Consider the following 26,921-nt stretch of genomic DNA (forward strand, 5'->3'; position numbering starts at 1 on the left):
GATTAGCAGTTTACATCAAGACCAGTATGTTACCAGCATCTGCTTTTGGCAATAATGTTTCAATTTACTGAGTGTGCAGGCTGACGGATGAAGTCATTTAGGAGGCCACAATCAGCATCCTGTTGTCTACCTCCCCCTCCGAATTGACTGCCTTTTGTGGCCAAACTGAACATGACTACACATGTTTGTACTCTGCAGACTATAGACAAAGACCCATACTAAACAAGGCAACTAGTGTGTCAAGATGGGGAAGATGGCGCTTTCCTTTGGTTTGAAAATATTGTTTCCATAAAGGAAATGTCTTTGGTTGTGCTGTGGTCAGGCCACTAGTTCTGGATGTGTTGGATGAAGATACATTTTTTTTCCCCCCACATAATGAAAGGTTATATACCACTTTCCAGTACACGACACACTGACGTCATGCACAGATGCGTGTGACTTTTGGCGGCAGTGAGAAAGCCTTTGCCATCATACTCCCATTCAACAAACCCTAGATTTATGTTTTTATTACTTCTGAACAAAATCACTTTTTGGGGGTTGTCATACGCTTACAATAATGTTTTGATTCTTGCTTGAACAGTCGCAAAGATTATATTTGGTTGTGATCTTTGCAAAATAACTATTTTGGATGCAGCAGTTGTTAGCTATAATGCGAATGCTCATTGATATAGGCTGTAGCAAAAGCCAAAGAGAAATTTTACTGGTTGAAGTTTTTTTTAAATATATATATAATGCAGTTGATTTGCGATGATGACATAAACATTATATTAAGCATGACATTTATACAAGCCTTAAAATCAAATTATAATTCAAAAGTAGTGTGAAATGCACCCACAAGCAACATGTAAATAGAGCCTTTTTTTGCTGGAGTTCTATAAGAACTCCCCCTTGTCCTGCCACCAACTTGTGCGCATCACCATCTTGCAGCAATGTTTGCAAACAGAAAGAGGTCTAACGGGGCGGGGCGCTGTGTTGAAGCCATCGCACTCTCCCACCATTGTAAAAAAATATTTTGGAAGCTATATAAATCCATTTACTAATACATGTCATTTTGTCCTTGAAACATTTAATATAAATACTGTTGCATTCCATTCATTCCTATGGAGGACTGCTCCAACTGGGGAGTACCAATATGTCGGTGACTTCAAAGCCTCTCAATGGCAATTAAATAGCATCAGCAATCCAGGGTTTATATACATCATCGAGTAAGTTGTTTTTGTCCAACCACACCAGACACGATCAGGACACGCAGGTTTAAATATCAAAACTCTGAACCAATTATATTCATTTGGGGACAGGTCAAAAAACATTAAACATTTACGGTCATTTAGCTAGCTAGCTTGCTGTTGCTAGCTAATTTGTCCTGGGATATATTTTACCTGAAATGCACAAGGTCCTCTACTCCGACAATTAATCCACAGATAAAACAATAAACCAAGTTTGTTTCTAATCTCTCCTCCTTCAGGCTTCTTCTTCTTTGGACTGTATATGGCGGTTGGCAACGAACTTTAAGGTGCATTCCCACAACCACCTGGACTGGAGTGTGGACCTCAGTTCATCTTTCAATCACTCAGATGGGCATATGCTCCTAAAAACCAATGATAAGATGCCACGTGGGTATATACTCCTAAAAAGCAATGAGGAGATGGGAGAGGCAGGACTTACAGTGCTTCGAGCATCAAAAATATGACAAAGTTCTATTTTAGAGCATGGCTATGCATGCTTGTTGACGCTCGCAGGCAATGTGGGTGCAATGATTGAATAAACATGTATGTGTACATTTATTTTGCAACGCTCTCACACGCGACCGAGTGGTGTGGTCAGTATGTAACATTAGAACCAAGCCTTCAGACAAAAATTTGAACATATACAATGCAAGAAGTCTTCCAGAAATGTCAGATATGTTCTCATAATTAGAAGTCATTATAATGACTTCCTGCTGGGATCATTGACTGCTTCTTGCAGTGGATACTATTGGAAAGGGTCCTGTTTTGGTGAGTCCGAAGTGTTACATAACACTACTGCAGCGTGTTAACACACATGTTTCTTCAAGCGTGGACCATGCTGCACAGAAGCACACTCCCCTCTCCTCATCCTCCCATGTTTGGACTGGATGACTAAACCATATCTGACAGGCTGAGGATTTTATGCAGTAAGGCGAGAGAGAGTGTGTCTATGCGTGTGTGTGTGTCTGTCTGTGCGAGACTGTGTCTGTGTGTTCAGCTTGAGTCTATTGAGCCAATTGGATGGGACTGGGGTTTACAAAGACAAGGGGCACATAGGAGCTTCCTCAGTATCACAGGCTTTCACTTTCTTCTAGTGTTTCGGATGGTGTCTGGGCTGATGCTGCTGCAGGGCTTGGTGAAGGTGAGGATTCACCGGGATTCCTTTGGATCCTGTCCCGGATAATTTCTCTCTCTCTCTCTCTCTCTCTCTCTCTCTCTCTCTCTCTCTCTCTCTCTCTCTCTCTCTCTCTCTCTCTCTCTCTCTCTCTCTCTCTCTCTCTCTCTCTCTCTCTCTCTCTCCTAAAATGCAGGGTATTTCTGAAGTTATTTCTCGATTGTGGTATTGGTTTCACGTCATGGTTATCACTGGTTTTGTTATTTTGCTGTCATCATGACTTGAAGTTTTCTTGACTCTGGGCCTATAAAAGCTCCAATGGATCATGTCTTTCTCAAATGTTGAATTTGAGTCTGAAATGTAGGACTCGTTGGTTTCTCTGTGATGTAAGAATGAGGGCACCATTCAGTGGAAAATTAGATAAAAGAGGCTATGTTGGCAGCTATTGTGTACTTTTGGGCTGCATTTTTTTGTGATTTGCTGGTTAACTCCTGTATTAATTTGCAACATGAATGCAGTCCTTGTTGCAGAACAAATTGCATGGACATGAGATTCTAAAAGTGGCTTCTACAGAAGTTTATGCTGGGTATTGTTGCCAAGGAGTTTTAGTTCCCTTTTAGCAAAATGTGGTGGTAGGATCCCATGTCTATAGAAATAAATAAAGAGAGTCGCACACTCTACAGTTGAAGTCAGAAGTTTACATGCACCTTAGCCAAATACATTTAAACTCAGTTATTCACAGTTCCTGACATTTAATCAGAGTAAAAACTCCCTGTTTTAGGTCAGTTAGGCTCACCACTTTAATTTAAGAATGTGAAATGTCAGAATAATCGTAGAGGATGATTTGTTTCAGCTTTTATTTCTTTCATCACATTCCCAGTGGGTCAGAAGTTTACATACACTCAATTAGTTTTTGATAGCATTGCCTTTTAATTGTTTAACTTGGGTCAAATGTTTCGGGTAGCCTTCCAACAAGCTTCCCACAATAAGGTGGGGGAATTTTGGCCCATTCCTCCTGACAGAGCTGGTGTAACTGAGTCAGGTTTGTAGGCCTCCATGCTCGCACACGCTTTTCAGTTCTGCCCACAAATTTTCAACAGGATTGAGGTCAGGGCTTTGTGATGGCCACTCCAATACCTTGACTTTGTTGTCCTTAAGCCATTTTGCCACAACTTTGGAAGTATGCTTGGGGTCATTGTCCATTTGGAAGACCCATTTGCAACCAAGCTTTAACTTCCTGACTGATGTCTTGAGATGTTACTTCAATATATCCACAAAATTTCCCTGCCTCATGAAGCCATCTATTTTGTGAAGTGCACCAATCCCTCCTGCAGCAAAGCACCCCCACAACATGATGCTGCCACCCCCGTGCTTCATGGTTGGGATGGTGTTCTTCGGCTTGCAAGCCTCCCCCTTTTTCCTCCAAACATAACGATGGTCATTTTGGCCAAACAGTACTATTTTTGTTTCATCAGACCAGAAGACATTTCTGTACATATATAAGTTCTTTGTCCCCATGTGCAGTTGCAAACCATAGTCTGGCTTTTTTATAGCGGTTTTGGAGCAGTGGCGTCTTCCTTGCTGAGCGGCCTTCCGGTTATGTCGATATAGGACTCGTTTTACTGTGGATATAGATACTTTTGTAGCTGTTTCCTCCAGCATCTTCACAAGGTCCTTTGCTGTTGTTCTGGATTTGATTACCACTTTTCGCACCAAGGTACGTTCATCTCTGGAGACAGAACGCATCTTCTTTCTGAGCGGTATGATGGCTGCGTGGTCCCATGGTGTTTATACTTGTGTACTATTGTTTGTACAGTTGAACGTGGTACCTTCAGGCGTTTGGAAATTGCTCCCAGGGATGAACCAGGCGTGTGGAGGTCTACAATTGTTTTTCTGAGGTCTTGGATGATTTCTTTTCATTTTCCCATGATGTCAAGCGAAGAGGCAATGAGTTTGAAGATAGGCCTTGAAATACATCCACGGGTACACCAACAATTGACTCAAAAAATGATGTCAATTAGACTATCAGAAGCTTCTAAAGCCATGACATCATTTTCTGGAATTTTCCAAGCTGTTTAAAGGCACAGTCAACTTAGTGTATGTAAACTTCTGACCCACCGGAATTGTGATACAGTGAATTATACGTGAAATAATCTGTCTGTAAAAAATTGTTGGAAAAATTACTTGTGTCATGCACAAAGTAGATGTCCTAACGACTTACCAAAACTATAATTTGTTAACATGAAATTTGTGGAGTGGTTGAAAAACGAGTTTTAATGGTCCAATCTAAGTGTATGTAAACTTCCAACTTCAGTTGTACTGTATAAACTCCCTGTAATTTATTGGGTAAAACACCACATTTTCGGTAACACTGTGCCTGCCTTATTCAGTGTAATGTCATGAACACTTGAACCAGGTTGTTGACAAACAGTGTAATTAGTGCAACCAATGACAGTGTTGAGGGGTCCATCCATCTGACAGGCATATCAAGAAGCGGATTAAACAGCATGATCATTACACAGGTGCACCTTGTGCTGGGGACAATAAAAGGTCACTCTAAAATATGCTATTTTGTCACACAACACAATGTCACAGATGTCTCAAGTTTTGAAGGAGCGTGCAATTGGCATGCTGACTGCAGGAATGTCCACCAGAGCTGTTGCCAGAGAATTTAATGTTCATTTCTCTACCATAAGCCGCCTCAAGTCGCTTTAGAGAATTTGCTTGTACGTCCAACTGGCCTCACATCAGACTACGTGTAACCACGCCAGCCCAGGACCTCCACATCGGGCTTCTTCACCTGCAAGATCGTCTGATACCAGCCACCCGAACGGCTGAAGCTGAGGAATATTTCTGTCTGGGGAAAAACTCAGCTGCTGCCCACTGATGTGAAATCCATTTATATTTTTGTTCATGTAGTACTGTCCTTTGATAAATGTATCAGAATATCATTCTGGTCCTTATTCGTATATGTTAACAGTGGAACATATTTTTGATTAGCTTGTTTACCTCCAAGGCTGAGTTTGTGCTTTTGGCTTGATATGGGAAGAGGGCTTGCTTATTGAGTCCTGTATTTAAAACTACATTTTTCATTGTGTTGTCAATGTTTTTGCCTCAGTGTCTATTGAGGACTCTGGTGATTATATTTATGCTTTATGTTTTCTCTGCTGGCAGATGCTGGACTAATCTGAGAACTCACAGTTGAAGACATGTTCATTAGACTGGGACGCCTGACCCCTGGATACTTCCGTCTCCTCCAGGTGTGTGTCCTTGTCTATCTAGGGGTGATTTTAAACATTGGTTTGTAGTTTATTTCCTGCACACACTGTTTGTTTTTAGAGTTTATTTGGAAAGTTGATATATTAGCATAGGGATCCAATGTACTGTAGGCTAGTTGTGATGGATAACAACACAGTGAAATGTGGACATTAACATTTCATAGTGAACTACAGATGCAGACCTTAAGTGATTATATAATACAACACTTATGACTGCTTTTCTTACTGAAAGAACCAGCTCATATCGTTTGAAGCTTTTGCTGAATGGTACTTTCTTAAATAAAGGATCATTTTGACGTTAGCATATTATCTTGCATGCCTGCCTCACAGATGTGAATAAAACAATACCAAAGACTTATTCCTATCAGGAAACAGAATTCTGTTACCATGGTGTGGATCTGTCCTGTGAGAGCTGTAAATATGAGAGACATGCAAACTATGTGACACTGTTTCCTGCCTACTGGTTTTATTATCAGTGCCATTGCTAATGTGTGTGGAAAGAGCACTGTGTGCCCTTAACTCAAATCCTTAATTTCCTTGTTCAAATATTCATAGTGAGTGCCAGCGTAAAGGAAACTTGGAAAGTAGGCAACAATAGAACAGGATTGTTTCACAGTTCAAAAACAGTAGGGGCTGTGTGAACTGATGCCAATATAAATTGACCAAACCTTGTGTGTGTCGGGGTGTGTGTGTGTATGTTTGTGTGTTTGTGTGTGTGTATGTGTGCGTGCTCGTTTCTTCCCCCTGGCAGAGACAGGTCTCAGGTGAAGTCCAGATACAGCCGCAGAAAGGATTCATCAACCAGATCGCCATGACGATGGCCATGGTGGGCATGAGTGTGTCCTTCTACAGCGCCCGGCGGATGGCGGAGAAGTTCCATCTGAAAGAGAATGCTCCCTGAACAGTTGGACAGTGTGGCCCCTCAACTGGACCAGAGAGATGGGGGGAGAGAGAAGAAGAGAATCAGAGTAGGCTGCAGTGCTGCACTCCATCACCTTGCATTGCAGCGTTTGGCACCTTCACTAGAATGCAGGCCTACTCAAAGCTGCCATGGTGGTTCTGTGGGCTGAGTGTTTGTTGATGTTGTTTGAGAGAATGTCTGTGTTTGATGGAAGAGGATGGTTATCAGGAGCGTTTTGTCTTGAGAGTGAGACCATGCAGTCTTTAATAAACAACTGCTGGGTTTGACATACGTTTATCTTTGTATTATGATAATGGGAAAATGTAAGTGTACTGTGGGGAAATGGAAATGTGAATTACCAGTACTAATGCCCAATAGATTAAAATGACCAAACAACATTTTTACCTAAAGACATTTTTTGGAAGATATGAGGTGATCTACACATATCTGCTTATTTGAAAGATTTCAACATGTAGGCCTAGCATACTTACTTAGGCTCCATACTAGAATGTCTTTGAACATAGCATGAATGAATCGGTGGTCTCCTCAACGTATGCCACTTCCAAACTGACTCTTAATGACATTTATATGTATATTTTATTAACAAGTATTTTTAATAGTTTACATTTTTAAATAACAAATAAAACTCACTATTTACTCAAAGAAGTTTCAATGATTTATTTGGCTGTAAAGTACATATACGAAAAATAATTTAATGTAATATAATCATCAAAGTCACTGATTTCTTTCTGGGGGTTTTTCTGTTGATAAATGTGTGTATATGTCAGTGGTATGTGACCTATCAAGACTTGAGTATTTGTCATTCAAGTCTTTGAAACAGTTATGCAACACCAAAGTGTTGTTGTGAAAATATGTCTAATTCTATGGGGTTATCCATGTGGAAGGTATAGTACATTAGGTTAGGGAGTGATATGGTCACACAGCTGCACTGAATGTATTGGGTGATTCATGTGAAAATAAGCTAAAGGAGGAAAATGTGGTTTTGACACTAGATGAATAAGATATCCCATTCAGGGCTGGAAAATTCCAGAAACGTTCAATACATTCCATTCTTTAATGGAAGCCTCTAAACATAATCCAGGTAGAATCAGGAATTCCACAGGGTAGCTGTGTAGGCCCCTTAATTTTTTCTATCTTTACTAACGACATGCCACTGGCTTTGAGTAAAGTGTGTCTATGAATGCAGACAGGGTTGGGTAGGTTACTTTCTAAATGTAATCCGGTACAGTTACTAGTTACCTGTCAAAAATTATAAATGTATGTTGCCAATTGAACAACGTCTATTGCATGATAAATCAACGTTAAAGTTTACATAGCTGGTCATATGGATGTAAAATTGGACTTCATGGGTTGGTTATGTAGGCTTCTTCTAATCTACCCCCCTGATCTTCAAGAATAGGACTTGGTAATACGGAAGTGTAGATTAGCCAAATGGTTTTACCTGAGCATTAATTAATGCCGTATGCTGCATTTACTACAGGCCTATTTTTGACAATTTTGTTGGTGACACTTTGATATCTTGATAATATGCAGCTGTTTAAAGCACACATCCACAGAAGAAACATTAACAACACCGCCACCCCGCCTCTGTTTTGGTAAAAAGCTGAGGGATGGGCTTGGAGAAATGTAACCAATCTCAGACTAATAGACAGAGCTATGGATGCAAGGACTGACCATCCATGATATGAAAATCATTGTTTTAACGATGTGTAAAAATGTAAACAGTGTTTACATTTACAATGTTTACAAACATTTGAGAAAAACAAGCTTATATTTTGGGTTCTCCTGGAGTGTGACAGTTGAACTAAGCTCGTTAGGCATTTATACGTTATATTCTTCAAGAATCAATGTATATATATATCATTTATAAGTAAAAAAATGGATGTAGCAACTACAGATTGCACCTTTAAGTCTATCAAAAGTGTGCAAGTTTGAGCATGTGTCCATTAGCCCTATCGATTTTTTTTATCAGCATGAATTAGATTGAGCAATAAAAACGTCACTTTTATTCCATAGACTTTGATCCGCATTATGTAGCTATTTCAAGAGCGCATTTTTCACTGGCTGTCCACCGATTTCAAAAGCAATGATTGATAAGCAGCTTAAGCTTCTTGAATTCAAGCATTATTTTAATATCTGATCAATTAGTCTTCTAATTAATTAATTAATTATTCTTTACCTCACGTTAGTCTCATTTCAAACGTCGGAAATTGTTGGTTATCTGCACGAACCCAGCCTTCACTATGAATCATCCATACATCAATTGTCTTAATCATTTATTTACAAACAAAATAATCACAGAAATGCATAACAAACAAACAGTAGATATGGTTACAAGGAAATGATAGGGGATGTACCCGAGTGTGCTAAACCGATATGGTGGCTTGGTAGACAAAGGGACTGAGAAGGGCGCGAAAGACAAAAGACACTACACAGTTGATAATTATATTGATAGAAATACTAATCATTTGCACATGAACACTCACTTATTCGGGAATAATTGCAATCAATATATATATTTACGTTCAGTGTGTCGTCGTGATCTCTGTTGTAATCGTCAGTCTTTCTGTTGAAAAGTTCATCTGAACTTCTCTTTGCCTCCCTGGAGTCGTTCATGGTTAGAATGGATACTTCAGCATACCATTCAGAAATGTTCCTGTAGAATATATGTTTCGACGGTTGTCGGTCTTCGCATTCCAGGTCGAAATAAATTCTAGCTGCAGACTAGTAATTAGTATCGAAGATTTGCTCTTATTCTGTCGGCATCGATAGTCTCAGAGTTGAAATATTTTCACCAGTGTAGCCAATGCTCCACGTGGTTTGGTTAGGAATTCAACAATCGTTACAACCTTAGCTCCCTCAGATGACCGAGGAATGCATGGTCTCTACTCAAACCTTAGCCCTCTCAGTAATCGAGGTACGCATGGTCTGAAGTGGGCTTCTCCAGGTGGGGGTTATATTCGCAACAGCAGAAAAGGCTGTCCCATGACGCCAGATCAATGTCTGTGCTCATGTGGCGGGCCAAGGGCTTAGTTAAAATTTAAAGGCAATTAGATTCTCTTTCATTAAACAGTTTAAAATCACATTACATAATTTCACAAATAATTTCATCTTTACTCATTCATTTTATACAATAATTAGATGCAAATCTCATAACGGAGACTCTTGTATAAACAGAGTTATGGTAATGTGGCTGTATTGTCTCTCATGAGGTCACAAACATTAAACAAAATGGACAGGTCGTAGCTGGATTCTCCACTGACCGTTTGTTTACACATTCTCCAAAACATGGATATTGTTCAGTTCTCAAGTTCTGTGAGGTAGAAGAAGTTCCTTTGTTCTACTGTGAACCCTCCCTCTATACCGCATGGCAGGGGAAAAAGAGTCTCCTCATGGAATTTACGACCTGAGATAACAGAGCCTGGGTGTAATAGGGAGAGAGAGGGGGAAGGAACTCACTATACCCAAAGAGGGCCACGTCATGACAACATGTTAAATGCGCAACCAGAGGGAAAATAATTCTAGACCACTTTTACTCCACACACAGAGACACGTACAAAGCTTTCCCTCACCCTCCATTTGGCAAATCTGACCATTATTCTATCCTCCTGATTCCTGCTTACAAGCAAAAATAAAAGCAGGAATCTCCAGTGACTTGGTCTATAAAAACATGGTCAGATGAAGCAGATGCTAAACTACAGGACTGTTTTGTTAGCACAGACTGGAATATATTCCAGGATTCTTCCGATGGCATTGAGGAGTACATCACATCAGTCACTCGCTTAATCAATAAGTGCATCAAGGACATTGTCCCCACAGTGACTGTACATACGTACCCCAACCAGAAGCCATGGATTACAGGCAACATTCGCACTGAGCTAAAGGGTTGAGCTGCCGCTTTCCAGGAGCGGGACTCTAACCCGGAAGCTTATGAGAAATCCTGCTATGCCTTCCGACGAAACGTCAAACAGGCAAAGCTTCAATACAGGACTAAGATCGAATTGTACTACACTGGCTCCGACGCTTGTTGGATGTGGCAGGGACTGTAAACTATTACAGACTACGAAGGGAAGCACAGCCGAGAGCTGCCCAGTGACACGAGCCTACCAGACGAGCTAAATAACTTATATGCTTGCTTCGAGGCAAGTAACATTGAAACATGCATGAGAACATCAGTTGTTCCGGACGACTGTGTGATCACGCTCTCCACAGCCGATGTGAGTAAGACCTTAAAACAGGGCAACATTCACAGCAGGACCAGACGGATTACCAGGACGTGTACTCTGAGCATGCACTGACCAACTGGAAAGTGTCTTCACTGACATTTTCAACCTCTCCCTGTCTGAGTCTGGACTTCCTGGTAGGTATCAACACATCCCCCACATTGATCCTCAACACGGGGACTCCTCAGGGGTGCATGCTCAGTGCCCTCCTGTACTCCCTGTTCACTCATGACTGCACGGCCAAGCACGACTCCAACAGCATCATTAAGTTTGCTGATGACACAACAGTGGTAGGCCTGATCACCGACAACGATGAGACAGCCTTTAGGGAGGAGGTCAGAGACCTGACCGTGTGGTGCAAGGACAACCTCTCGCTCAATGTGATTAAGACAAAGGTGATGATTGTGGACTACAGGAAAAGGAGGACCGAGCACGAATCCATTCTCATCGACAGGGCTGTAGTGGAGCAGGTTGATAGCTTTAAGTTCCTTGGCGTCCACATCCCCAACAAACTAACATGGCCCAAGCACAACAAGACAGTCGTGAAGAGGGCACAACAAAAGCTATTTCCCTTCAGGAGACTAAAAAGATTTGGTATGGGTCCTCAGATCCTCAAAAGATTTTACAGCTGCACCATCGAGAGCATCCTGATGGGTTGCCTGTTATGGCAACTGCTCTGCCTCCGACTGCAAAACAATACAGAGGGTAGTCCGTACAGTACATCACCGGGGCCAAGCTTCCTGACATCCAGGACCTCTATACCAGGCAGGGTCAGAGGAAGGCCCTAAAAATTGTCAAAGACTCCAGCCACCCTAGTAATAGACTGTTCTCTCTGCTACCGCATGGAAAGCATCAAGTCTAGGTCCAAGAGGCTCCTAAATAGCTTCTACCCCCAAGCCATAAGACTCCTGAACAGCTTATCAAATGGCTACCCAGACTCTTACTTTTTTGTTGTTGTATTTTCTTGAAACTGCATTGTTGGTTAAGGGCTTGTAATTAAGCATTTCACTGTAAGGTCTACCTACACCTGTTGTATTCGGCACATTTGACAAATAACATTTGATTTGATTTGCTGTTACCTCCAAGCATTTATTCAAGTTGGATAATCTTTGGATGTCGACAGCAGTCACACCATTGGAAGACATGGCTTGGACTGTAGCCTACAAAAGCCTGTTCCTGCTCTTTTCCCGTGATCCATCAAACACATGTGTTGTGTCATCATAGTGGTCTCTGACTTCTGGTCTTCTGATCACACTCAAAGTTATTAGTAAGGAAGTAGTAAGGAATAAATTAGTCCTAAATATTTCAAAAACTTAAAGCATAAATCATTCACTAAACCCTAAACCTCAACTACATCTCGTAATTAATAATATGGAAATTGAGCAAGTTGACGTCAAAACATATTGATACAACAGTAGCTAAGATAGGGAGAAGTCCATCCATAATAGAGCACTACTCTGCCTTCTTAACAACACTATCAAAAAAGCAAGTCCAATAGGCCCTAGTTTTGTTACAGCTAGACTACTGTTCAGCAGTATGTCAAATGCCACAAAGAGGGACTTGGGAAAATTGCAGTTGGCTCGGAACAGGGCAGCACAGCTGGCCCTTAAAAGTACACAGAGAGCTAACATTAATGACATGCATGTCAATCCCTCATGGCTCAGAGATTGACTTCATCACTACTTGTTTTTGTAAGAGGTGTTGACAAGCTGAATGTACCAAGCTGTCTGTTTAAAATACTTGCATACAGCTCAGACACCCATGTACACCCCACAACACATGCCACCAGAGGTATACAGTATTCACAGTCCCCAAGTCCAGAACAGAATACGGGAGGCACACAGGACTACATAGAGCCATGACCACATGGAACTCTATTCCACATCAAGTAACAGATGTAAGCAGTAGAATTAGATGGGGACTGTGAAGAGACACACGCAAAGGCACAGACACACACACATACGTTGTGATATTGTTGTATATTTTGTTTTATATGTATTGTAAGTGCTTTAATATGTTTGAACCCCAGGAAGAGTAGTTGCTGCCTTGTTAGCAGCTAATGGGGATCCCTAATAAATACAAACACAAATACAAAAGTGACTAGTGTTCCATTATTAAAGTGACCAGTGATTCCATGTGTATGTACAGTATGTAGGGCAGCAGCCTCTAAGGTGTACAGGATAGAGTAACCGTGTGCTAGTAAAGGCTATTTAACAGTGTGACGGCCTTGAGATAGGAGCTGTTGTTCCTTCGTTTTGTTGACGTTGAGGGAGAGGTTATTTTCCTTGCACCACTCCGCCAGGTCCCTCACCTCCTCCCTGTATGCTGTCTCATCAATGTTGATAATCAGGCCTACTATGGTTGTGTCATATAAAAAAACAGAATTCTCTTGGGAGGTAAGACGGTCAGCATTTGATTGTGAGGTATTCTAGGTCAGGTAAACTAAAGGACTTGAGTTTTTGTACATGATTATCACAATCACACCATGAGTAGTTAGTCCTGAAAAATACACCACCTCTTCTTCCCGGAGAGTTCTTTATTCCTGTCTGCGGGATGTACTGAGAACTCAGCTGGTTGTCTAGACGTAGACAGTATATACGGAGAGAGCCATGATTCCGTGAAACAGAGTATGTTACAGCCCCTGAGGTCTCCCTGGAAGGAGATCCTCGCCCTGAGCTCATCTACTTTACTGAACATTAGCGATTAATATACTGAAAAGCAGAGGATGGTGTGCCTGCCTCCTGAGTCGGACTAGAAGTCCACTCCGAATACCGCTTCTCCACCGGCGGCATCTTGGAACAGCCTCTGGAATAAGTTCAACTGCTCTTGGGGGTTCGAACAAAGGATCCAATTTGGAAAAGTTGTAATTCTGGTCCTAATGCTGGTGAGTTACCGCCGCTCTGATATCCAAAAGTTATTTCCGGCTGTAAGTAATAACACAAAAAAACGTTCTGGGCTAATAATGTACGAAATAACACACAAAAAAAATGAAATCCTTCAAAGTTGCTTAGGAGCTAGAAGCATCTGGAGCTTGCTTCGAGGCTTAGCATCTGCCTGAAGCTCAGTCAGTTAGTCAGTCAGTGAGCCAGAGTCTACTGTGAGAACCCATACTGGGAATAGCAGTGTGATTCTGTGGGAACCGACCATGTTTGAAGAAGAATACTGTGCCTATTTAAACAGTAATCCTAATGGTATGAACTGTTGTCTTTACTGTCGTTGGGTTGGGGCAGGGCAGACAATCAAACAGATAAGGATGACATGGGGTAACAGCAGGAGACGGGATAAACAGTCAGGAGCCAGGACTGCATTGGGGGACACAACACTACACCATCCTGCACTGTCCTCATTATGCATCACTGGACTAACTGCTACTAAACATTCCTCTGAGGAACTCAGCAGTGCAGAGACTGCATTGGTAGACAAGGGAGTTGCAGTTGGTTTGATGGCAGAATCATATGAAGTGTTATCTTTTTCATTCCTTTAGACTTGACACTGCCTTCTCCCACCTGGGAAAGAGGTGAAAGATACCTGAATGAAAAATCAGTGTGTGTTTTTAATTTTTAATTTCACCTTTATTTAACCAGGTAGGCTAGTTGAGAATAAGTTCTCATTTGCAACTGCGACCTGGCCAAGATAAAGCATAGCAATTCGACACATACAACAACACAGAGTTACACATGGAATAAACAAAACATAGTCAATAATACAGTAGAAAAAAAAAAAAAAAAAAAAAAAATGCTATATACAGTGAGTGCAAATGAGGTAAGATAAGTGAGTTAAGGCAAGAAATAGGCCTTGACGGTGCAGTAATTGCAATATAGCAATTAAACTGGAATGGTAGATGTGCAGAGGATGAATGTGCAAGTAGAGATACTGGGGTGCAAAGGAGCAAAATAAATAAATACAGTATGGGGATGAGGTAGTTTGATGGGCTGTTTACAGATAGGCTATGTACAGGTGCAGTGATCTGTGAGCTGCTCTGACAGCTGGTGCTTAAAGTTAGTGAGGGAGATATGAGTCTCCAGCTTCAGAGATGTTTGCAGTTCGTTCCAGTCATTGGCAGCAGAGAACTGGAAGGAAAGACGACCAAAGGAGGAATTGGCTTTGGGGGTGACCAGTGAGATATTCCTGGTGGAGCATGTACTATGAGTGGGTGCTGCTATGGTGACCAGTGAGATGAGATAAAGCGGGGCTTTACCTAGCAGAGACTTGTAGATAACCTGTAGCCAGTGGGTTTGGTGACGAGTATGAAGCGAGGGCCACGGTCGCAATGGTGGGTAGTATATGTGGTTTTGGTGACAAAACGGATGGCACTGTGATAGACTGCATCCAGTTCGATGAGTAGAGTGTTGGAGGCTATTTTATAGATAACATCACCGAAGTCGAGGATCGGTAGGATGGACAGTTTTACAAAGGTGTTTGGCAGCATGAGTGAATGATGCTTTGTTGCGATATAGGAAGCCGATTCTAGATTTAATTTTGGATTCGAGTCTGCGAATAAGAATGTGGTGATTGACAGAGTCAAAAGCCTTGGACAGGTCGAAGAATACGGCTGCGCAGTAATGTCTCTTATCGATGGCGGTTATGATGTCGTTTAGTATGTGTGTGTGTGTATGTGGGGGGGTGGAAGGGCAAAAGCTTTCCTACACGGCTCACATTTGGTGCCCGCTGTAGATGATGGGATCTCCCACACAGAGCCTCTGTTTCCTGGTGTCTTCCTCTTTGCCTTTCATTGGGTTCATCCAGCCTTTAATGTGGTTGGTATAGTAGTCTGTCTGTTTGGTATGGCCGTGGCCGCCCGGTTGTTATCAGGGTTGGGTAGGTTACTTTCTATTTGTAATACGTTACAGTTACAAGTTACCTGTCCAAAAATGTAATCAGTAACATAACTTTTGGATTACCCAAACTTAGTAACATAACCTGATTACTTTCATTTACTTTTGGATTGCTTTCCCATTAAGAGGCATTAGAAGAAGACAAAATGGATGCCAATGTGTTGTCATTAATTGAAAACCCTTAATCTATTTTATGAGAATTTGTAAGATTCTTGTTTGCATAAAATAGACGTAGACCAGCCATTTCAATAATAGGTAACAGAATTTATTCTCGGAGCGCGCTCCCACGTTACCACGAGCAACAGTTTATATACAATAACATGACGTCATTTCATTGCTTAACAGAATTACCTCCTCTCGACCGGGACAAAGTGAGGTTAATAGTTCATTCTAACTTACTAACACACACACAGGTCACACAACATAACTGAATTAACTTTTGACCCATCAACATTATCGATCACCACTTAGCTGACAGTTCTAATTAACAGAGAACCTAGGAATGCACTCACAGTCTTATCTAAAACACCCCAGAGCTCAGTTTCGTCGGTTCAACCATAGGTTAACTACCTTATCTGCTTACTTAATCCACAACCCATTAGTTTCTGCCTAGTTGGAATGGTGTTCATTAACTTTAATTACTCCTTGTCCGCGTCACACAATCCCTTCTTATGAACTCATATTGTTAATCAGATATAATAAAACAGAGTATAAGTTTACTTAGTTACAGTTCCGTTTAAAAAGATTTGTTCAGTCATTTAATCATAATTTTCCCAACAGTTTGTCATCTTAGACGTCTCTGACTTGTGGTCGGACTCGCTCAGGTGGAACAAACTTAAACTTGCGCCTTTCCTCCAATGCTGAATTAAATGTCATTGAGAAAACATGTATTATTTTCTGCAAACATCCTTTCTGAATTTAAAAGTAATCCAATAAGTATTCATCAAGTTTTTCAAAAGTATCTGGAATCTGATTACAATATTTTTGCTGGTAACATAACTGATTCCTTGGAGTCCACATCACCAACAAACTAACATGGTCCAAGCACAAATCGTGACGAGGGCAAGACAAAACCTATTCCCCCTCAGGAGACTGAAAAGATTAGCTAACATTGAAAAGATTAGTTAGCATTGTAGCTGGCATGAACAAGATAGCAAAGTGAGTTTCAGTAACGATGATGCCATGCATTTCTATCATAAGTTGCTGGGCTGACAGTTTGCATGAAATTACAAATGACTTGTCAGAAAAGGGTGACATCTTTACTATGGCAGGGTGGGTATAATTTGTGGAACGTTCCAACAGGAATCTGTTCCAAAAACTTTGTAAATAACAAGGTTGCCAACAAACAACACATACAAAGTTGTATAAGCTGCAGAATAAGATAGGAAGTGGGCTATTTAATAAAAATTTTCACTCACCACGTTTATTCTGAAAACATGCCTGTCCTCACTCTGGTAGCCTATGGACAAACATTAAGAATAAGCTATGTGTTGAGTTGATGCCTATTCGGCAGCTAGTTAGCTAGGTGAATTCATCATGCTACTTTAAATGCATTGTTTGTTGGCAACCTTCAGTGGTTGAAAAAGTACTCAATTGTCGTACTTGATCAAAAGTAAAGATACCTTAATAGAAAATGACTCAAGTAAAAGTCAGCCAGTAAAATACTACTTGAGTAATAGTCAAAAAGTATTTGGTTTTAAATGTACAGTCGTGGCCAAAAGTTTTGATAATGACACAAATTCTGCTGCCTCAGTTTGTATGATGGCAATTTGCATATACTCCAGAATGTTATGAAGAGTGATCAGATGAATTGCAAATAATTGCAAAGTCCCGCAAATGAACTGAATCCCCAAAAAACATTTCCACTGCATTTCATCCCTGCCACAAAAGGACCAGCTGACATCATGTCAGTGATTCTCTCGTTAACACAGGTGTGAGTGTTAACGAGGAGATCACTCTGTCATACTGATTGAGTTCGATTAACAGACTGGAAAGTTAAAAAGGAGGGTGGTGATTGGAATCATTGGTCTTCCTCTGTCAACCATGGTTACCTGCATGGAAACACGTGCCTGCATCATTGCTTTGCACAAAAAGGGCTTCACAGGCAAGGATATTGCTTCCAGTAAGTTTGCACCTAAATCAACAATTTATCAGATAATCAAGAACTTCAAGGAGAGCGGTTCAATAGTTGTGAAGAAGGATTCAGGGCGCCCAAGAAAGTCCAGCAAGCGCCAAGACCGTCTCCTAAAGTTGATTCAGCTGTGGGATCGGGGCACCACCAGTACAGAGCTTGCTCAGGAATGGCAGCAGGCAGGTGTGAGTCCATCTGCACGCACAATTCGGCAAAGCCTTTTGGAGGATGGCCTGGTGTCAAGAAGGGCAGCAAAGAAGCCACTTCTCTCCAGGAAAAACATCAGGGACAGACTGATATTCTGCAAAAGGTACAGGGATTGGACTGCTGAGGACTGGGGTAAAGTTATTTTCTCTGATGAATCCCCTTTCCGATTGTTTGGGGCATCCGGAAAAAAAGCTTGTCTGGAGAAGACAAGGTGAGCGCTACCATCAGTCCTGTGTCATGCCAACAGTAAAGCATCCTGAGACCATTCATGTCTGGGGTTGCTTCTCTGCCAAGGGAGTGGGCTCACTCACAATTTTGCCTAAGAACACAGCCATGAATAAAGAATGGTACCAACACATCCCCCGAGAGCAACTTCTCCCAACCATCCAGGAACAGTTTGGTGAACGTACAATGCCTTTTCCAGCATGATGGAGCACCTTGCCATAAGGCAAACTTGATAACTAAGTGGCTCGGGGAACAAAACATCGATATTTTGGGTTCATGGCCAGGAAACTCCCCCGACCTTAATCCTATTGAGAACTTGTGGTCAATCCTCAAGAGCCGGGTAGACAAACAAAACCCCACAAATTCTGACAAACTCCAAGCATTGATTATGCAAGAATGGGCTGCCATCAGTCAGGATGTGGCCCAGAAGTTAATTGACAGCATGTCAGGGCGGATTGGAGAGATCTTGAAAAAGAATGGTCAACACTGCAAATATTGACTCTTTGCATCAACGTCATGTAATTGTCAATAAAATCATTTGACACTTATGAAATGCTTGTAATTATACTTCAGTATTCTATACTGACATCTGACAAAAATATCTAAATACACTGAAGCAGCAAACTTTGTGGAAATTAATATTTCTGTCATTCTCAAAACTTTTGGCCATGACTGTACAATAATGAAATCACCAGGTCCCAACATACATGGCAAGTCAAAAAAATAATTTTCACTTGTCCACACTACAAACTGAAGTTAAATAAGAAAACCCTTCAAAACAAATGTACCATGAAAGCATACACATTGCTTTGAAACAGTGTCCAAGGAAAGATTTTTGGCATGTGAGTGCATTGATGTGAGAAATGCTGTGTTTGCAGTCGAAAATACATTTTCTGGTCCAGCATCACCCATACATGTTGTGAACAATTCTTGGGCTAATTCAGTTCCAACTATGTTCAAAACTGTTCTGCATGCTGGAGTATTAAAAAGCTGTTGAATTGTACTTTTTCTTTACATTCACATACACTGTTCACAGAAACATTGCTCGGATCTTGTCCCCTGGACCTTGGTGGACTTTTGGTGTGGATGATGTTCAGGTTGGATATTCCTTTAAATTATTCTACTGAACTGTACCATTTGATTGTCATTCCTTTATGGAGAATTGCACCTTGTTCACACCACACGGCCTACCAAAGCAAGGTTTCTCAAACAACTGTGGGGTGTTTGTTGTGATGGTAAGATGCTATTCAGTATATTATATTAGTCCTATTTTCTGTTATAACATATGAAAAGTTATTATTATTTCTGTGCTTGCAGCACGGCACAACATCAATGTTAAATTATGAAATTATCATCACTAGTGGATACAATGTTTTTGGGATACTCATCCGATTGAGTGATTTTCTTTTTCAAAGGAAAACATGCAGCAAATTAGGCGACAGTGGTGCCTAGTTCTCCTGCAGAACTTTCCAATACCCTAAGTTTTGAACATTATAAAAACTTTTCATTTGCATCCTTAAAATCACCCACGCACCAGGCTGTCTCTCCGTCTCCTCCCTCCAGGTTCTCCCGCCTGTCCGGCACCTCCAGAGTCTCCCTCCTGTCCGGAGCCGCCAGAGCCGCCCGTCAGTCAGGAGCAGCCAGAGCCGCCCGTCAGTCAGGAGTAGCCAGACCCGCCCGTCAGTCAGGAGCTGCCAGAGCCGCCCATCAGTCAGGAGCTGCCAGAGCCGCCCGTCAGTCAGGAGCTGTGAGAGCCTCCCGTCAGTCAGGAGCTGCCAGAGCCGCCCTTCAGTCAGGAGCTGCCAGAGCCGCCCTTCACTCCGGAGCAGCCAGAGTCGCCCTTCACTCCGGAGCGGCCAGAGTCGCCCTTCACTCCGGAGCGGCCAGAGTCGCCCTTCACTCCGGAGCGGCCAGAGTCTCCCTTCACTCCGGAGCTGTCAGAGTCTCCCTTCACTCCGGCGCTGCCAGAGTCTCCCGCCTGTCCGGCGACGTCCCGCGCCAGAGCCGCCACCGCGGACAGATGCCCACCCAGACCCACCCCTATGAGTTTAGGTTTTGCGGCCGGAGTCCGCACCTTTCGGGGGGGGGGGGGTGTACTGTCACGTCCTGACCTTAGTTCCTTTTTTATGTCCCTATTTTAGTTTGGTCAGGGTGTGAGTTGGGGTGGGCATTCTATGTTTTTTCTGTGTGTTATAGTTCTATGTGTTTGGCATGGTATGGTTCCCAATCAGAGGCAGTTGTCAATTGTTGTCTCTGATTGGGAACCATACTTAGGTAGCCTGTTCCCACCTGGTGTTTGTGGGTAGTTGTTTTCTGTTTTGTTTTTCAGGACTGTTTCGTTTTTGTTCATTCTCTGGTTATTTTGTTTTGTGTTCAGCTGAAATGAAAAAATCATGAACACTTACCACGCTGCGCTTTGGTCCACACCCTCTTCATACGACGACCGTTACATGACCTGAATATATGTTCATATTGGATGTGTGTCATTCACTCACTAAGGTCTGAAGAAGAGAGGTTGAAAGATTGATAAAGGCGACGTAAACAAAACACACTACAGGTAGGAGTGATGAGTGGTATAGTCATAAACCAATGTTTAAAGCCCCCCTCTCCAATATATTTCAGGATGATGTAGAAGACGTCCCCGTCCCCCCAAGAAGTCACAGCATGTCACATCAGCATCCAGCTCTGCAGGATCAGGTACTGTATAGGCTATTAGCTAAAGTAAGGTGCATTCTTGTACACACATCCCTAGAGGTTCCCTTACATTACTTAATGACCACAATCTGTTTCCTTTCTGGACGATACTGAAAACAAAATGCACAGTGAACTGGGAGCTGTGAACTGGGTATGTAGTCTACTGTGTGTAATACTAGCGGCTTGATGCATGGCAAGGTATAATAGCTGTGATGACTTGTTGAGTCGTTATAGATATCACTGAACACCCCTTTGGTAATAGGGGCTTTCGTTTGCATGGTGGTATTGTGAAAGTGGGGTGTAATTTGACTTGATCACCCAATGAGGCACTAGTCTTAATATTTATTCTTCCTTTTTCTTCAAGGAATCAGGTGTTCTTCTAAGGGACACCCTAGAGGCAGCAAGGTGGTGCGAACTCCAAACATTTAAAGGCACTTTTTCCCTGCCTAGTGTAATTGGGATGGATGGGGAAGACCACATTACAACCCAGAACTACGGTTGTATGATGGCCTGGATGAAGAGGAAAATATTCTCCTCAAGGGACCACTCATGTTACTGTAACGGCTCTCGTATGTTGAATGAAGAGTGGACCAAGGCGCAGCGCGGTAGGTGTACATCGTCTTAATTGATGACACCAAAACAAAATAACAAAAGACAAAAAAACGAAAGCGAACAGTTCTGTAAGGCTAAGAAACTAAACAGAAAAAAAGATCCCACGAAAAATGGACCAAGCAGCGTGGCCAGGAGGAGTGGACATGGGAGGAAATCCTGAATGGAGAAGGACCCTGGACAAGGGCCGGAGAGTATCGCCGTCCAAGGGAGCAGATGGAGGCAGCGAAAGCGGAACGGCGATGACACGACGAGTTAGATCAACAACGGAAGCCTGAGAGGCAGCTCCCAATTTTTTGGGGGGGAGGGGTCACACAGGGAGATTGGCAGAGTCAGGGTTTAAACCTGAGCCAACTCCCAGTGCTTACCGTGGGGAGCGTGTGACCGGTCAGGCACAGTGTTATGAGGTGATGCACATGGTGTCTCCAGTGCGCATTCACAGCCCGGTGCGCTCTGTGCTAGCTCCCCGCATTTGCCGTGCTAGAGTGGGCATCCAGCTAGGACGGATTGTGCCGGCTCAGAGGTCCTGGACTCCAATGCGTCTCCTCGGTCAAGGATATCCTGCGCCAGCTCTATGCACGGTATCCCCAGTTCGCCAGCACAACCCAGTGCGGTGTGTTCCAGCTTCCCACACTTTCCGTGCTACAGGGGGTATTAAGCCAGGACACGTTTTGCCAGCTCTATGCTCCAGACCTCCAGTGCTCCTCCACGGCCCAGTATATCCTGCACCGGCTCTACGCACTATGGCTCCAGTGCGCCTTCATAGCCCAGTGCGTCCTGTGCCAGCTCTCCACACTCCCCAAGCTAAAGTGGGTATCCAGCCAGGATGCGTTGTGGCAGCTCCCCGCACCAGGCTTCTAGTACGTCTCCGCAGTCCGGTGAGACCTGTTCCGGCTCCACGTACGAAGCCTCCAGTGATGATCCATGGCCCGAAGCCTCCAGTGATGATCCATGGCCTGAAGCCTCCAGTGATGATCCATGGCACGAAGCCTCCAGTGATGATCCATGGCACGGTGCCTCCGGTGATGATCCATGGCACGAAGCCTCCATTGATGATCCACGGCCCGGAGCCTGCAGTGATGATCCATGGCACAAAGCCTGCAGTGATGATCCAGGGAAAGAAGCCTCCAGCGATGGTCTCCCAGTCCGGAGCCTCCAGCCACGGTCCCCAGTCCGGAGCCTCCAGCGACGGTCCCCAGTCCGGAGCCTCCAGCCACGGTCCCCAGTCCGGAGCCTCCAGCGACGGTCCCCAGTCCGGAGCCTCCATCCACGGTCCCCAGTCCGGAGCCTCCAGCCACGGTCCCCAGTCCGGAGCCTCCAGCGACGGTCCCCAGTCCGGAGCCTCCAGCGACGGTCCCCAGTCCGGAGCCTCCAGCCACGGTCCCCAGTCCGGAGCCTCCAGCGACGGTCCCCAGTCCGGAGCCTCCAGCGACGGTCCCCAGTCCGGAGCCTCCAGCCACGGTCCCCAGTCCGGAGCCTCCAGCGACGGTCCCCAGTCCGGAGCCTCCAGCGACGGTCCCCAGTCCGGAGCCTCCAGCCACGGTCCCCAGTCCGGAGCCTCCAGCCACGGTCCCCAGTCCGGAGCCTCCAGCGACGGTCCCCAGTCCGGAGCCTGCAGCGACGGTTCCCAGTCCGGAGCCTCCAGCGAGGGTCCCAAGTCCGGAGCCTCCAGCGAGGGTCCCAAGTCCGGAGCCTGCAGCGACGATCTACGGTCCGGAGGTCCCGGCTACGATCCCTGCACCAGAGGCGCCACCGAAGTGAGGGGTGCCTCAAGCGGAGCGGGGTATGCGTCCTGCACCGGAGCCCCCACCGAGAGTAGATGCCCACTCGGACCCTGCCCTATAGGTTCAGGTTTGCGTTTGGAGTCCACTCCTTTGGGGGGGTACTGTCACAACAGAAAAGTCTTTGTCTCTTTTGAGGAGCAGGAGTGAAGCCATTTTTGAGGAGTGGTCAAACCTGGTTTTTGTCTGCTGTGTTAATTATTTCAATTGATAATTGTGTTGTTTAGTGAAGATGACGTAGAAGTCACCAGAGTCTCTGATCTCTTTACTGGAGCTGGTATAACTTAATTAATGTACAAAGCACATCAATATGGTATATTCAGCCTCCATTCTCATCAGGAAAGTAAATACCATTATAAATCAGGATAGGTAGTAACAGTATATATATGCTCAATATATATGCTCAATGAAATAATATAATAAGTTCTAACATTTATCAACACAATTTTAACAGTACATACTGTTCACTGCAACAATATCAGTAGCTTGTCTCAAATATAGCATGAAACAAAAAGTGTTAACACATCTGCTTGTACCACTTCATATAATATTTCTTATGATCTTCAAAAATGAAATATGTTTGTATTCAACATGTGCCTTGCGCAAACGTGTGTTTGTATTCAGTGTGTGGGGCAAAAAAAAGTGGGAGGGGTCAAAAGTTGAGCCCGGCCCCGAATTGCACACTGCAGTCAGGGGTATTTGGTCCTGTATGCATTACAGGGGATTAGAACGCTTGTTATGGTAACTTTTACACATGTTCATTACACTTGTCCAGTCTGCATTTATAGGTGATGTTAAAGCTCTAACCCAGAGACTGTCTAGAACGCTCGCCAAGGCAACTAGGAGGCGCAACTACAGCGAGCCAGCTCCCTTCCCCATTGATATTGAGGAGAAGGCCAGAGAGGGCTGACAATGACCCAGGGAGGGGGGCCCGACCCCCTGAAAAGGGGTGCCTAACCCTGCCCATGGCCACCAGGGGGCCAAATGACATCATTTGAGTCAATTGGGGTGTACCTGTGGATTTATTTCAAGGCCTACCTTCAAACTCAGTGGCTCTTTGCTTGACATCATGGGAAAATCAAACGAAATCAGCCAAGACCTCGTTAAAAAAAAATTGTAGCCCTCCACAAGTCTGGTTCATCCTTGGGAGCAATTTCCAAACGCCTGAAGGTACCACGTTCATCTGTACAAACAATAGTACGCAAGTATAAACACCATGAAACCACGCAACCGTCATACTACTCAGGAAGGAAATGAGTTGTGTCGTAAAGATGAGCGTATGTTAGTGCGAAATGTGCAAATCAATTCCAGAACAGCCAAGGACCCCGTGAAGATGCTGGAGAAAACAGGTACAAAATTATCTATATACACAGTAAAATGAGTCATATATGGACATAACCTGAAAGGCCGCTCAGCAAGGAAGAAGCCACTGCTCCAAAACCACCATAAAAAAGCCAGACTACGGTTTGTAACTGCACATGGGGACAAAGATGGTACTTTTTGGAGAAACGTCCTCTAGTCTGATGAAACAAAAATAGAACTGTTTGGCCATAATAATAATAATATAATAATAATAATGCCATAATGTTTGGAGGAAAAACGGGGAGGCTTGCAAGCCGAAGAACTCCATCCCAACCCTGAAGCACGTTGTGGGGGTGGGTGCCCTGCTGCAGGAGGAATTGGTGCACTTCACAAAATAGATGGCATCATGAGGCAGGAAAATTATGTGGATATATTGAAGCAGAATCTCAAGACATCAGTCAGGAAGTTAAAGCTTGGTCGCAAATGGGTCTTCCAAATGGACAATGACCCCAAACATACTTCCAAAGTTGTGGCAAAATGGCCTAAGGACAACAAAGTCATGGTATTGGAGTAGCTGTTGCGCACGCCTCTATGAAGAGGGAATGCAACACCCTGCTACAACTAAACTCTCTGTGAAGTGAAAAAGGTATGGACTGTAGGTGCAAGTAAGAATGACAACAGGCAGAATGTGGTACCGTTTACAAGGACTTTATTCCTTTACATGGTAATATGAGGAAAGGAAAAGGGGCTGGACGGAACCAAAGCAAAGAAAGTAAATCTCAAAGCCCCCCCTCTCCTAGCTTACCTGCCTACCCACGACTTACCTAATTTAGCACCACCTGGTGCCCTAACCAAAATACAGGGGGTGGTCCGCCCAGGTCTTACCTAGTGTGCCTAGACAGCGAATATGCTACGGGTATATCTATGCCCGCGGGCCTCTTGCCTAAGCACTCCCTAGGTGCCTTCCCCTTCCCCCCTGGGAACAAATGAAACAGAATATTAAACAATTTCACAAACAAACTAAGAAACAAAGGACATCAAATAAGCTCTATCTGAGCAACAAACTCACAAAACATACCAACTCCTAGCAAAATCTCTCTAGCAAAATCTCTCTAGCAAAATCTCTCTAGCAAAATCTCTCTAGCAAAATCTCTCTAGCAAAATCTCTCTAGCAAAATCTCTCTAGCAAAATCTCTCTAGCAAAATCTCTCTAGCAAAATCTCTCTAGCAAAATCTCTCTAGCAAAATCTCTCTAGCAAAATCTCTCTAGCAAAATCTCTCTAGCAAAATCTCTCTAGCAAAATCTCTCTAGCAAAATCTCTCTGCAATGACATCCCAGCAAATCTCTCCCTCCTTAACAGAACACTGGCTTTTATATAGTTTCTGAAGGAATGGGTAATTGGAGACAGCTGCGTCTTGACGAGGGGGCGGGGTCAGCTCTCCAATTAGCCATGGAGTCGACCAATCAGCTGCTTGAGGGATTTCAGGAAGCCATTTCCTGAAATAAACACATGCAAATACACAAACTACAACACATAAACTGGGGAACGTAACAGTAGCTGTCACAAAGCCCTGACCTCCTGTAGAAAATGTGTGGGCAGAGCTGAAAAAGCATGTGCCAGCAAGGAGGCCTACAAACCTGACTCAGTTACACCAGCTTTGTCAGGAGGAATGGGCCAAAATTCACCCAACTTATTGTAGGAAGCTTGTGGAAGGCTACCTGAAACGTTTGACCCAAGTCAAGCAATTTAAAGGCAATGCTATCAAATACTAATTGAGTGAATGTAAACGTCTGACCCACTGGGAATGTGATGAAAGAAATAAAAGCTGAAATACATCATTCTCTACTATCATTCTGACATCTCACATTCTTAAAATAAAGTGGTGATCCTACCTGACCTAAGACAGGGACTTTTTACTAGGATTAAATGTCAGGAATTGTGAAAAACTGAGTTTAAATGTATTTGGCTAAGGTGTATGTAAACTTCTGACTTCAACTGTATCTCTAGCCAAAACAGACGGATTTTGATGGGGATTTTTTTCTTATGTTAATTATATTTCTGCGGTGCATGACCATTGTAGGCCAAGGGTCTCTGTCAAATAAATTATGAATGTTTAAATATTTTATTTGGATGGACAAGGTGTGGTAGCCCCCTAAGGCCCGCCCATAACGCCCGACCGTAAAATCACAGAAAATATATGTTCTGGTGGAAGCTCCAGAGAAGTACTTGGGGTGACAAGATTGCAGAAGAGTAGCAATTTGTCCATCTTTTTGTATCACAAATTGTAATGACCTCACACTCCACTCCAGTTGGTGGCGGTAATGCACATTTTTGGTTGCCAACCACAGAAGTAGAAAATAACCGAATTGGGC

General features: G+C 43.4%; 1 long non-coding RNA gene across 1 annotated transcript; it reads left to right on the top strand.

Annotated features, from left to right (window-relative positions):
• Positions 1–2,148: 2,148 nt before the first annotated feature.
• LOC118371977 (uncharacterized) lies at positions 2,149–7,179 on the top strand. The gene is made up of 3 exons (XR_004823124.2): positions 2,149–2,367; positions 5,515–5,600; positions 6,370–7,179. It is a non-coding gene; the product is annotated as an uncharacterized LOC118371977 (long non-coding RNA).
• The last annotated feature ends 19,742 nt before the right edge of the window (positions 7,180–26,921 follow it).

The sequence above is a fragment of the Oncorhynchus keta genome, chromosome 19 (genome assembly GCF_023373465.1).
Source record: "Oncorhynchus keta strain PuntledgeMale-10-30-2019 chromosome 19, Oket_V2, whole genome shotgun sequence".
Classification (NCBI taxonomy): domain Eukaryota; kingdom Metazoa; phylum Chordata; class Actinopteri; order Salmoniformes; family Salmonidae; genus Oncorhynchus; species Oncorhynchus keta.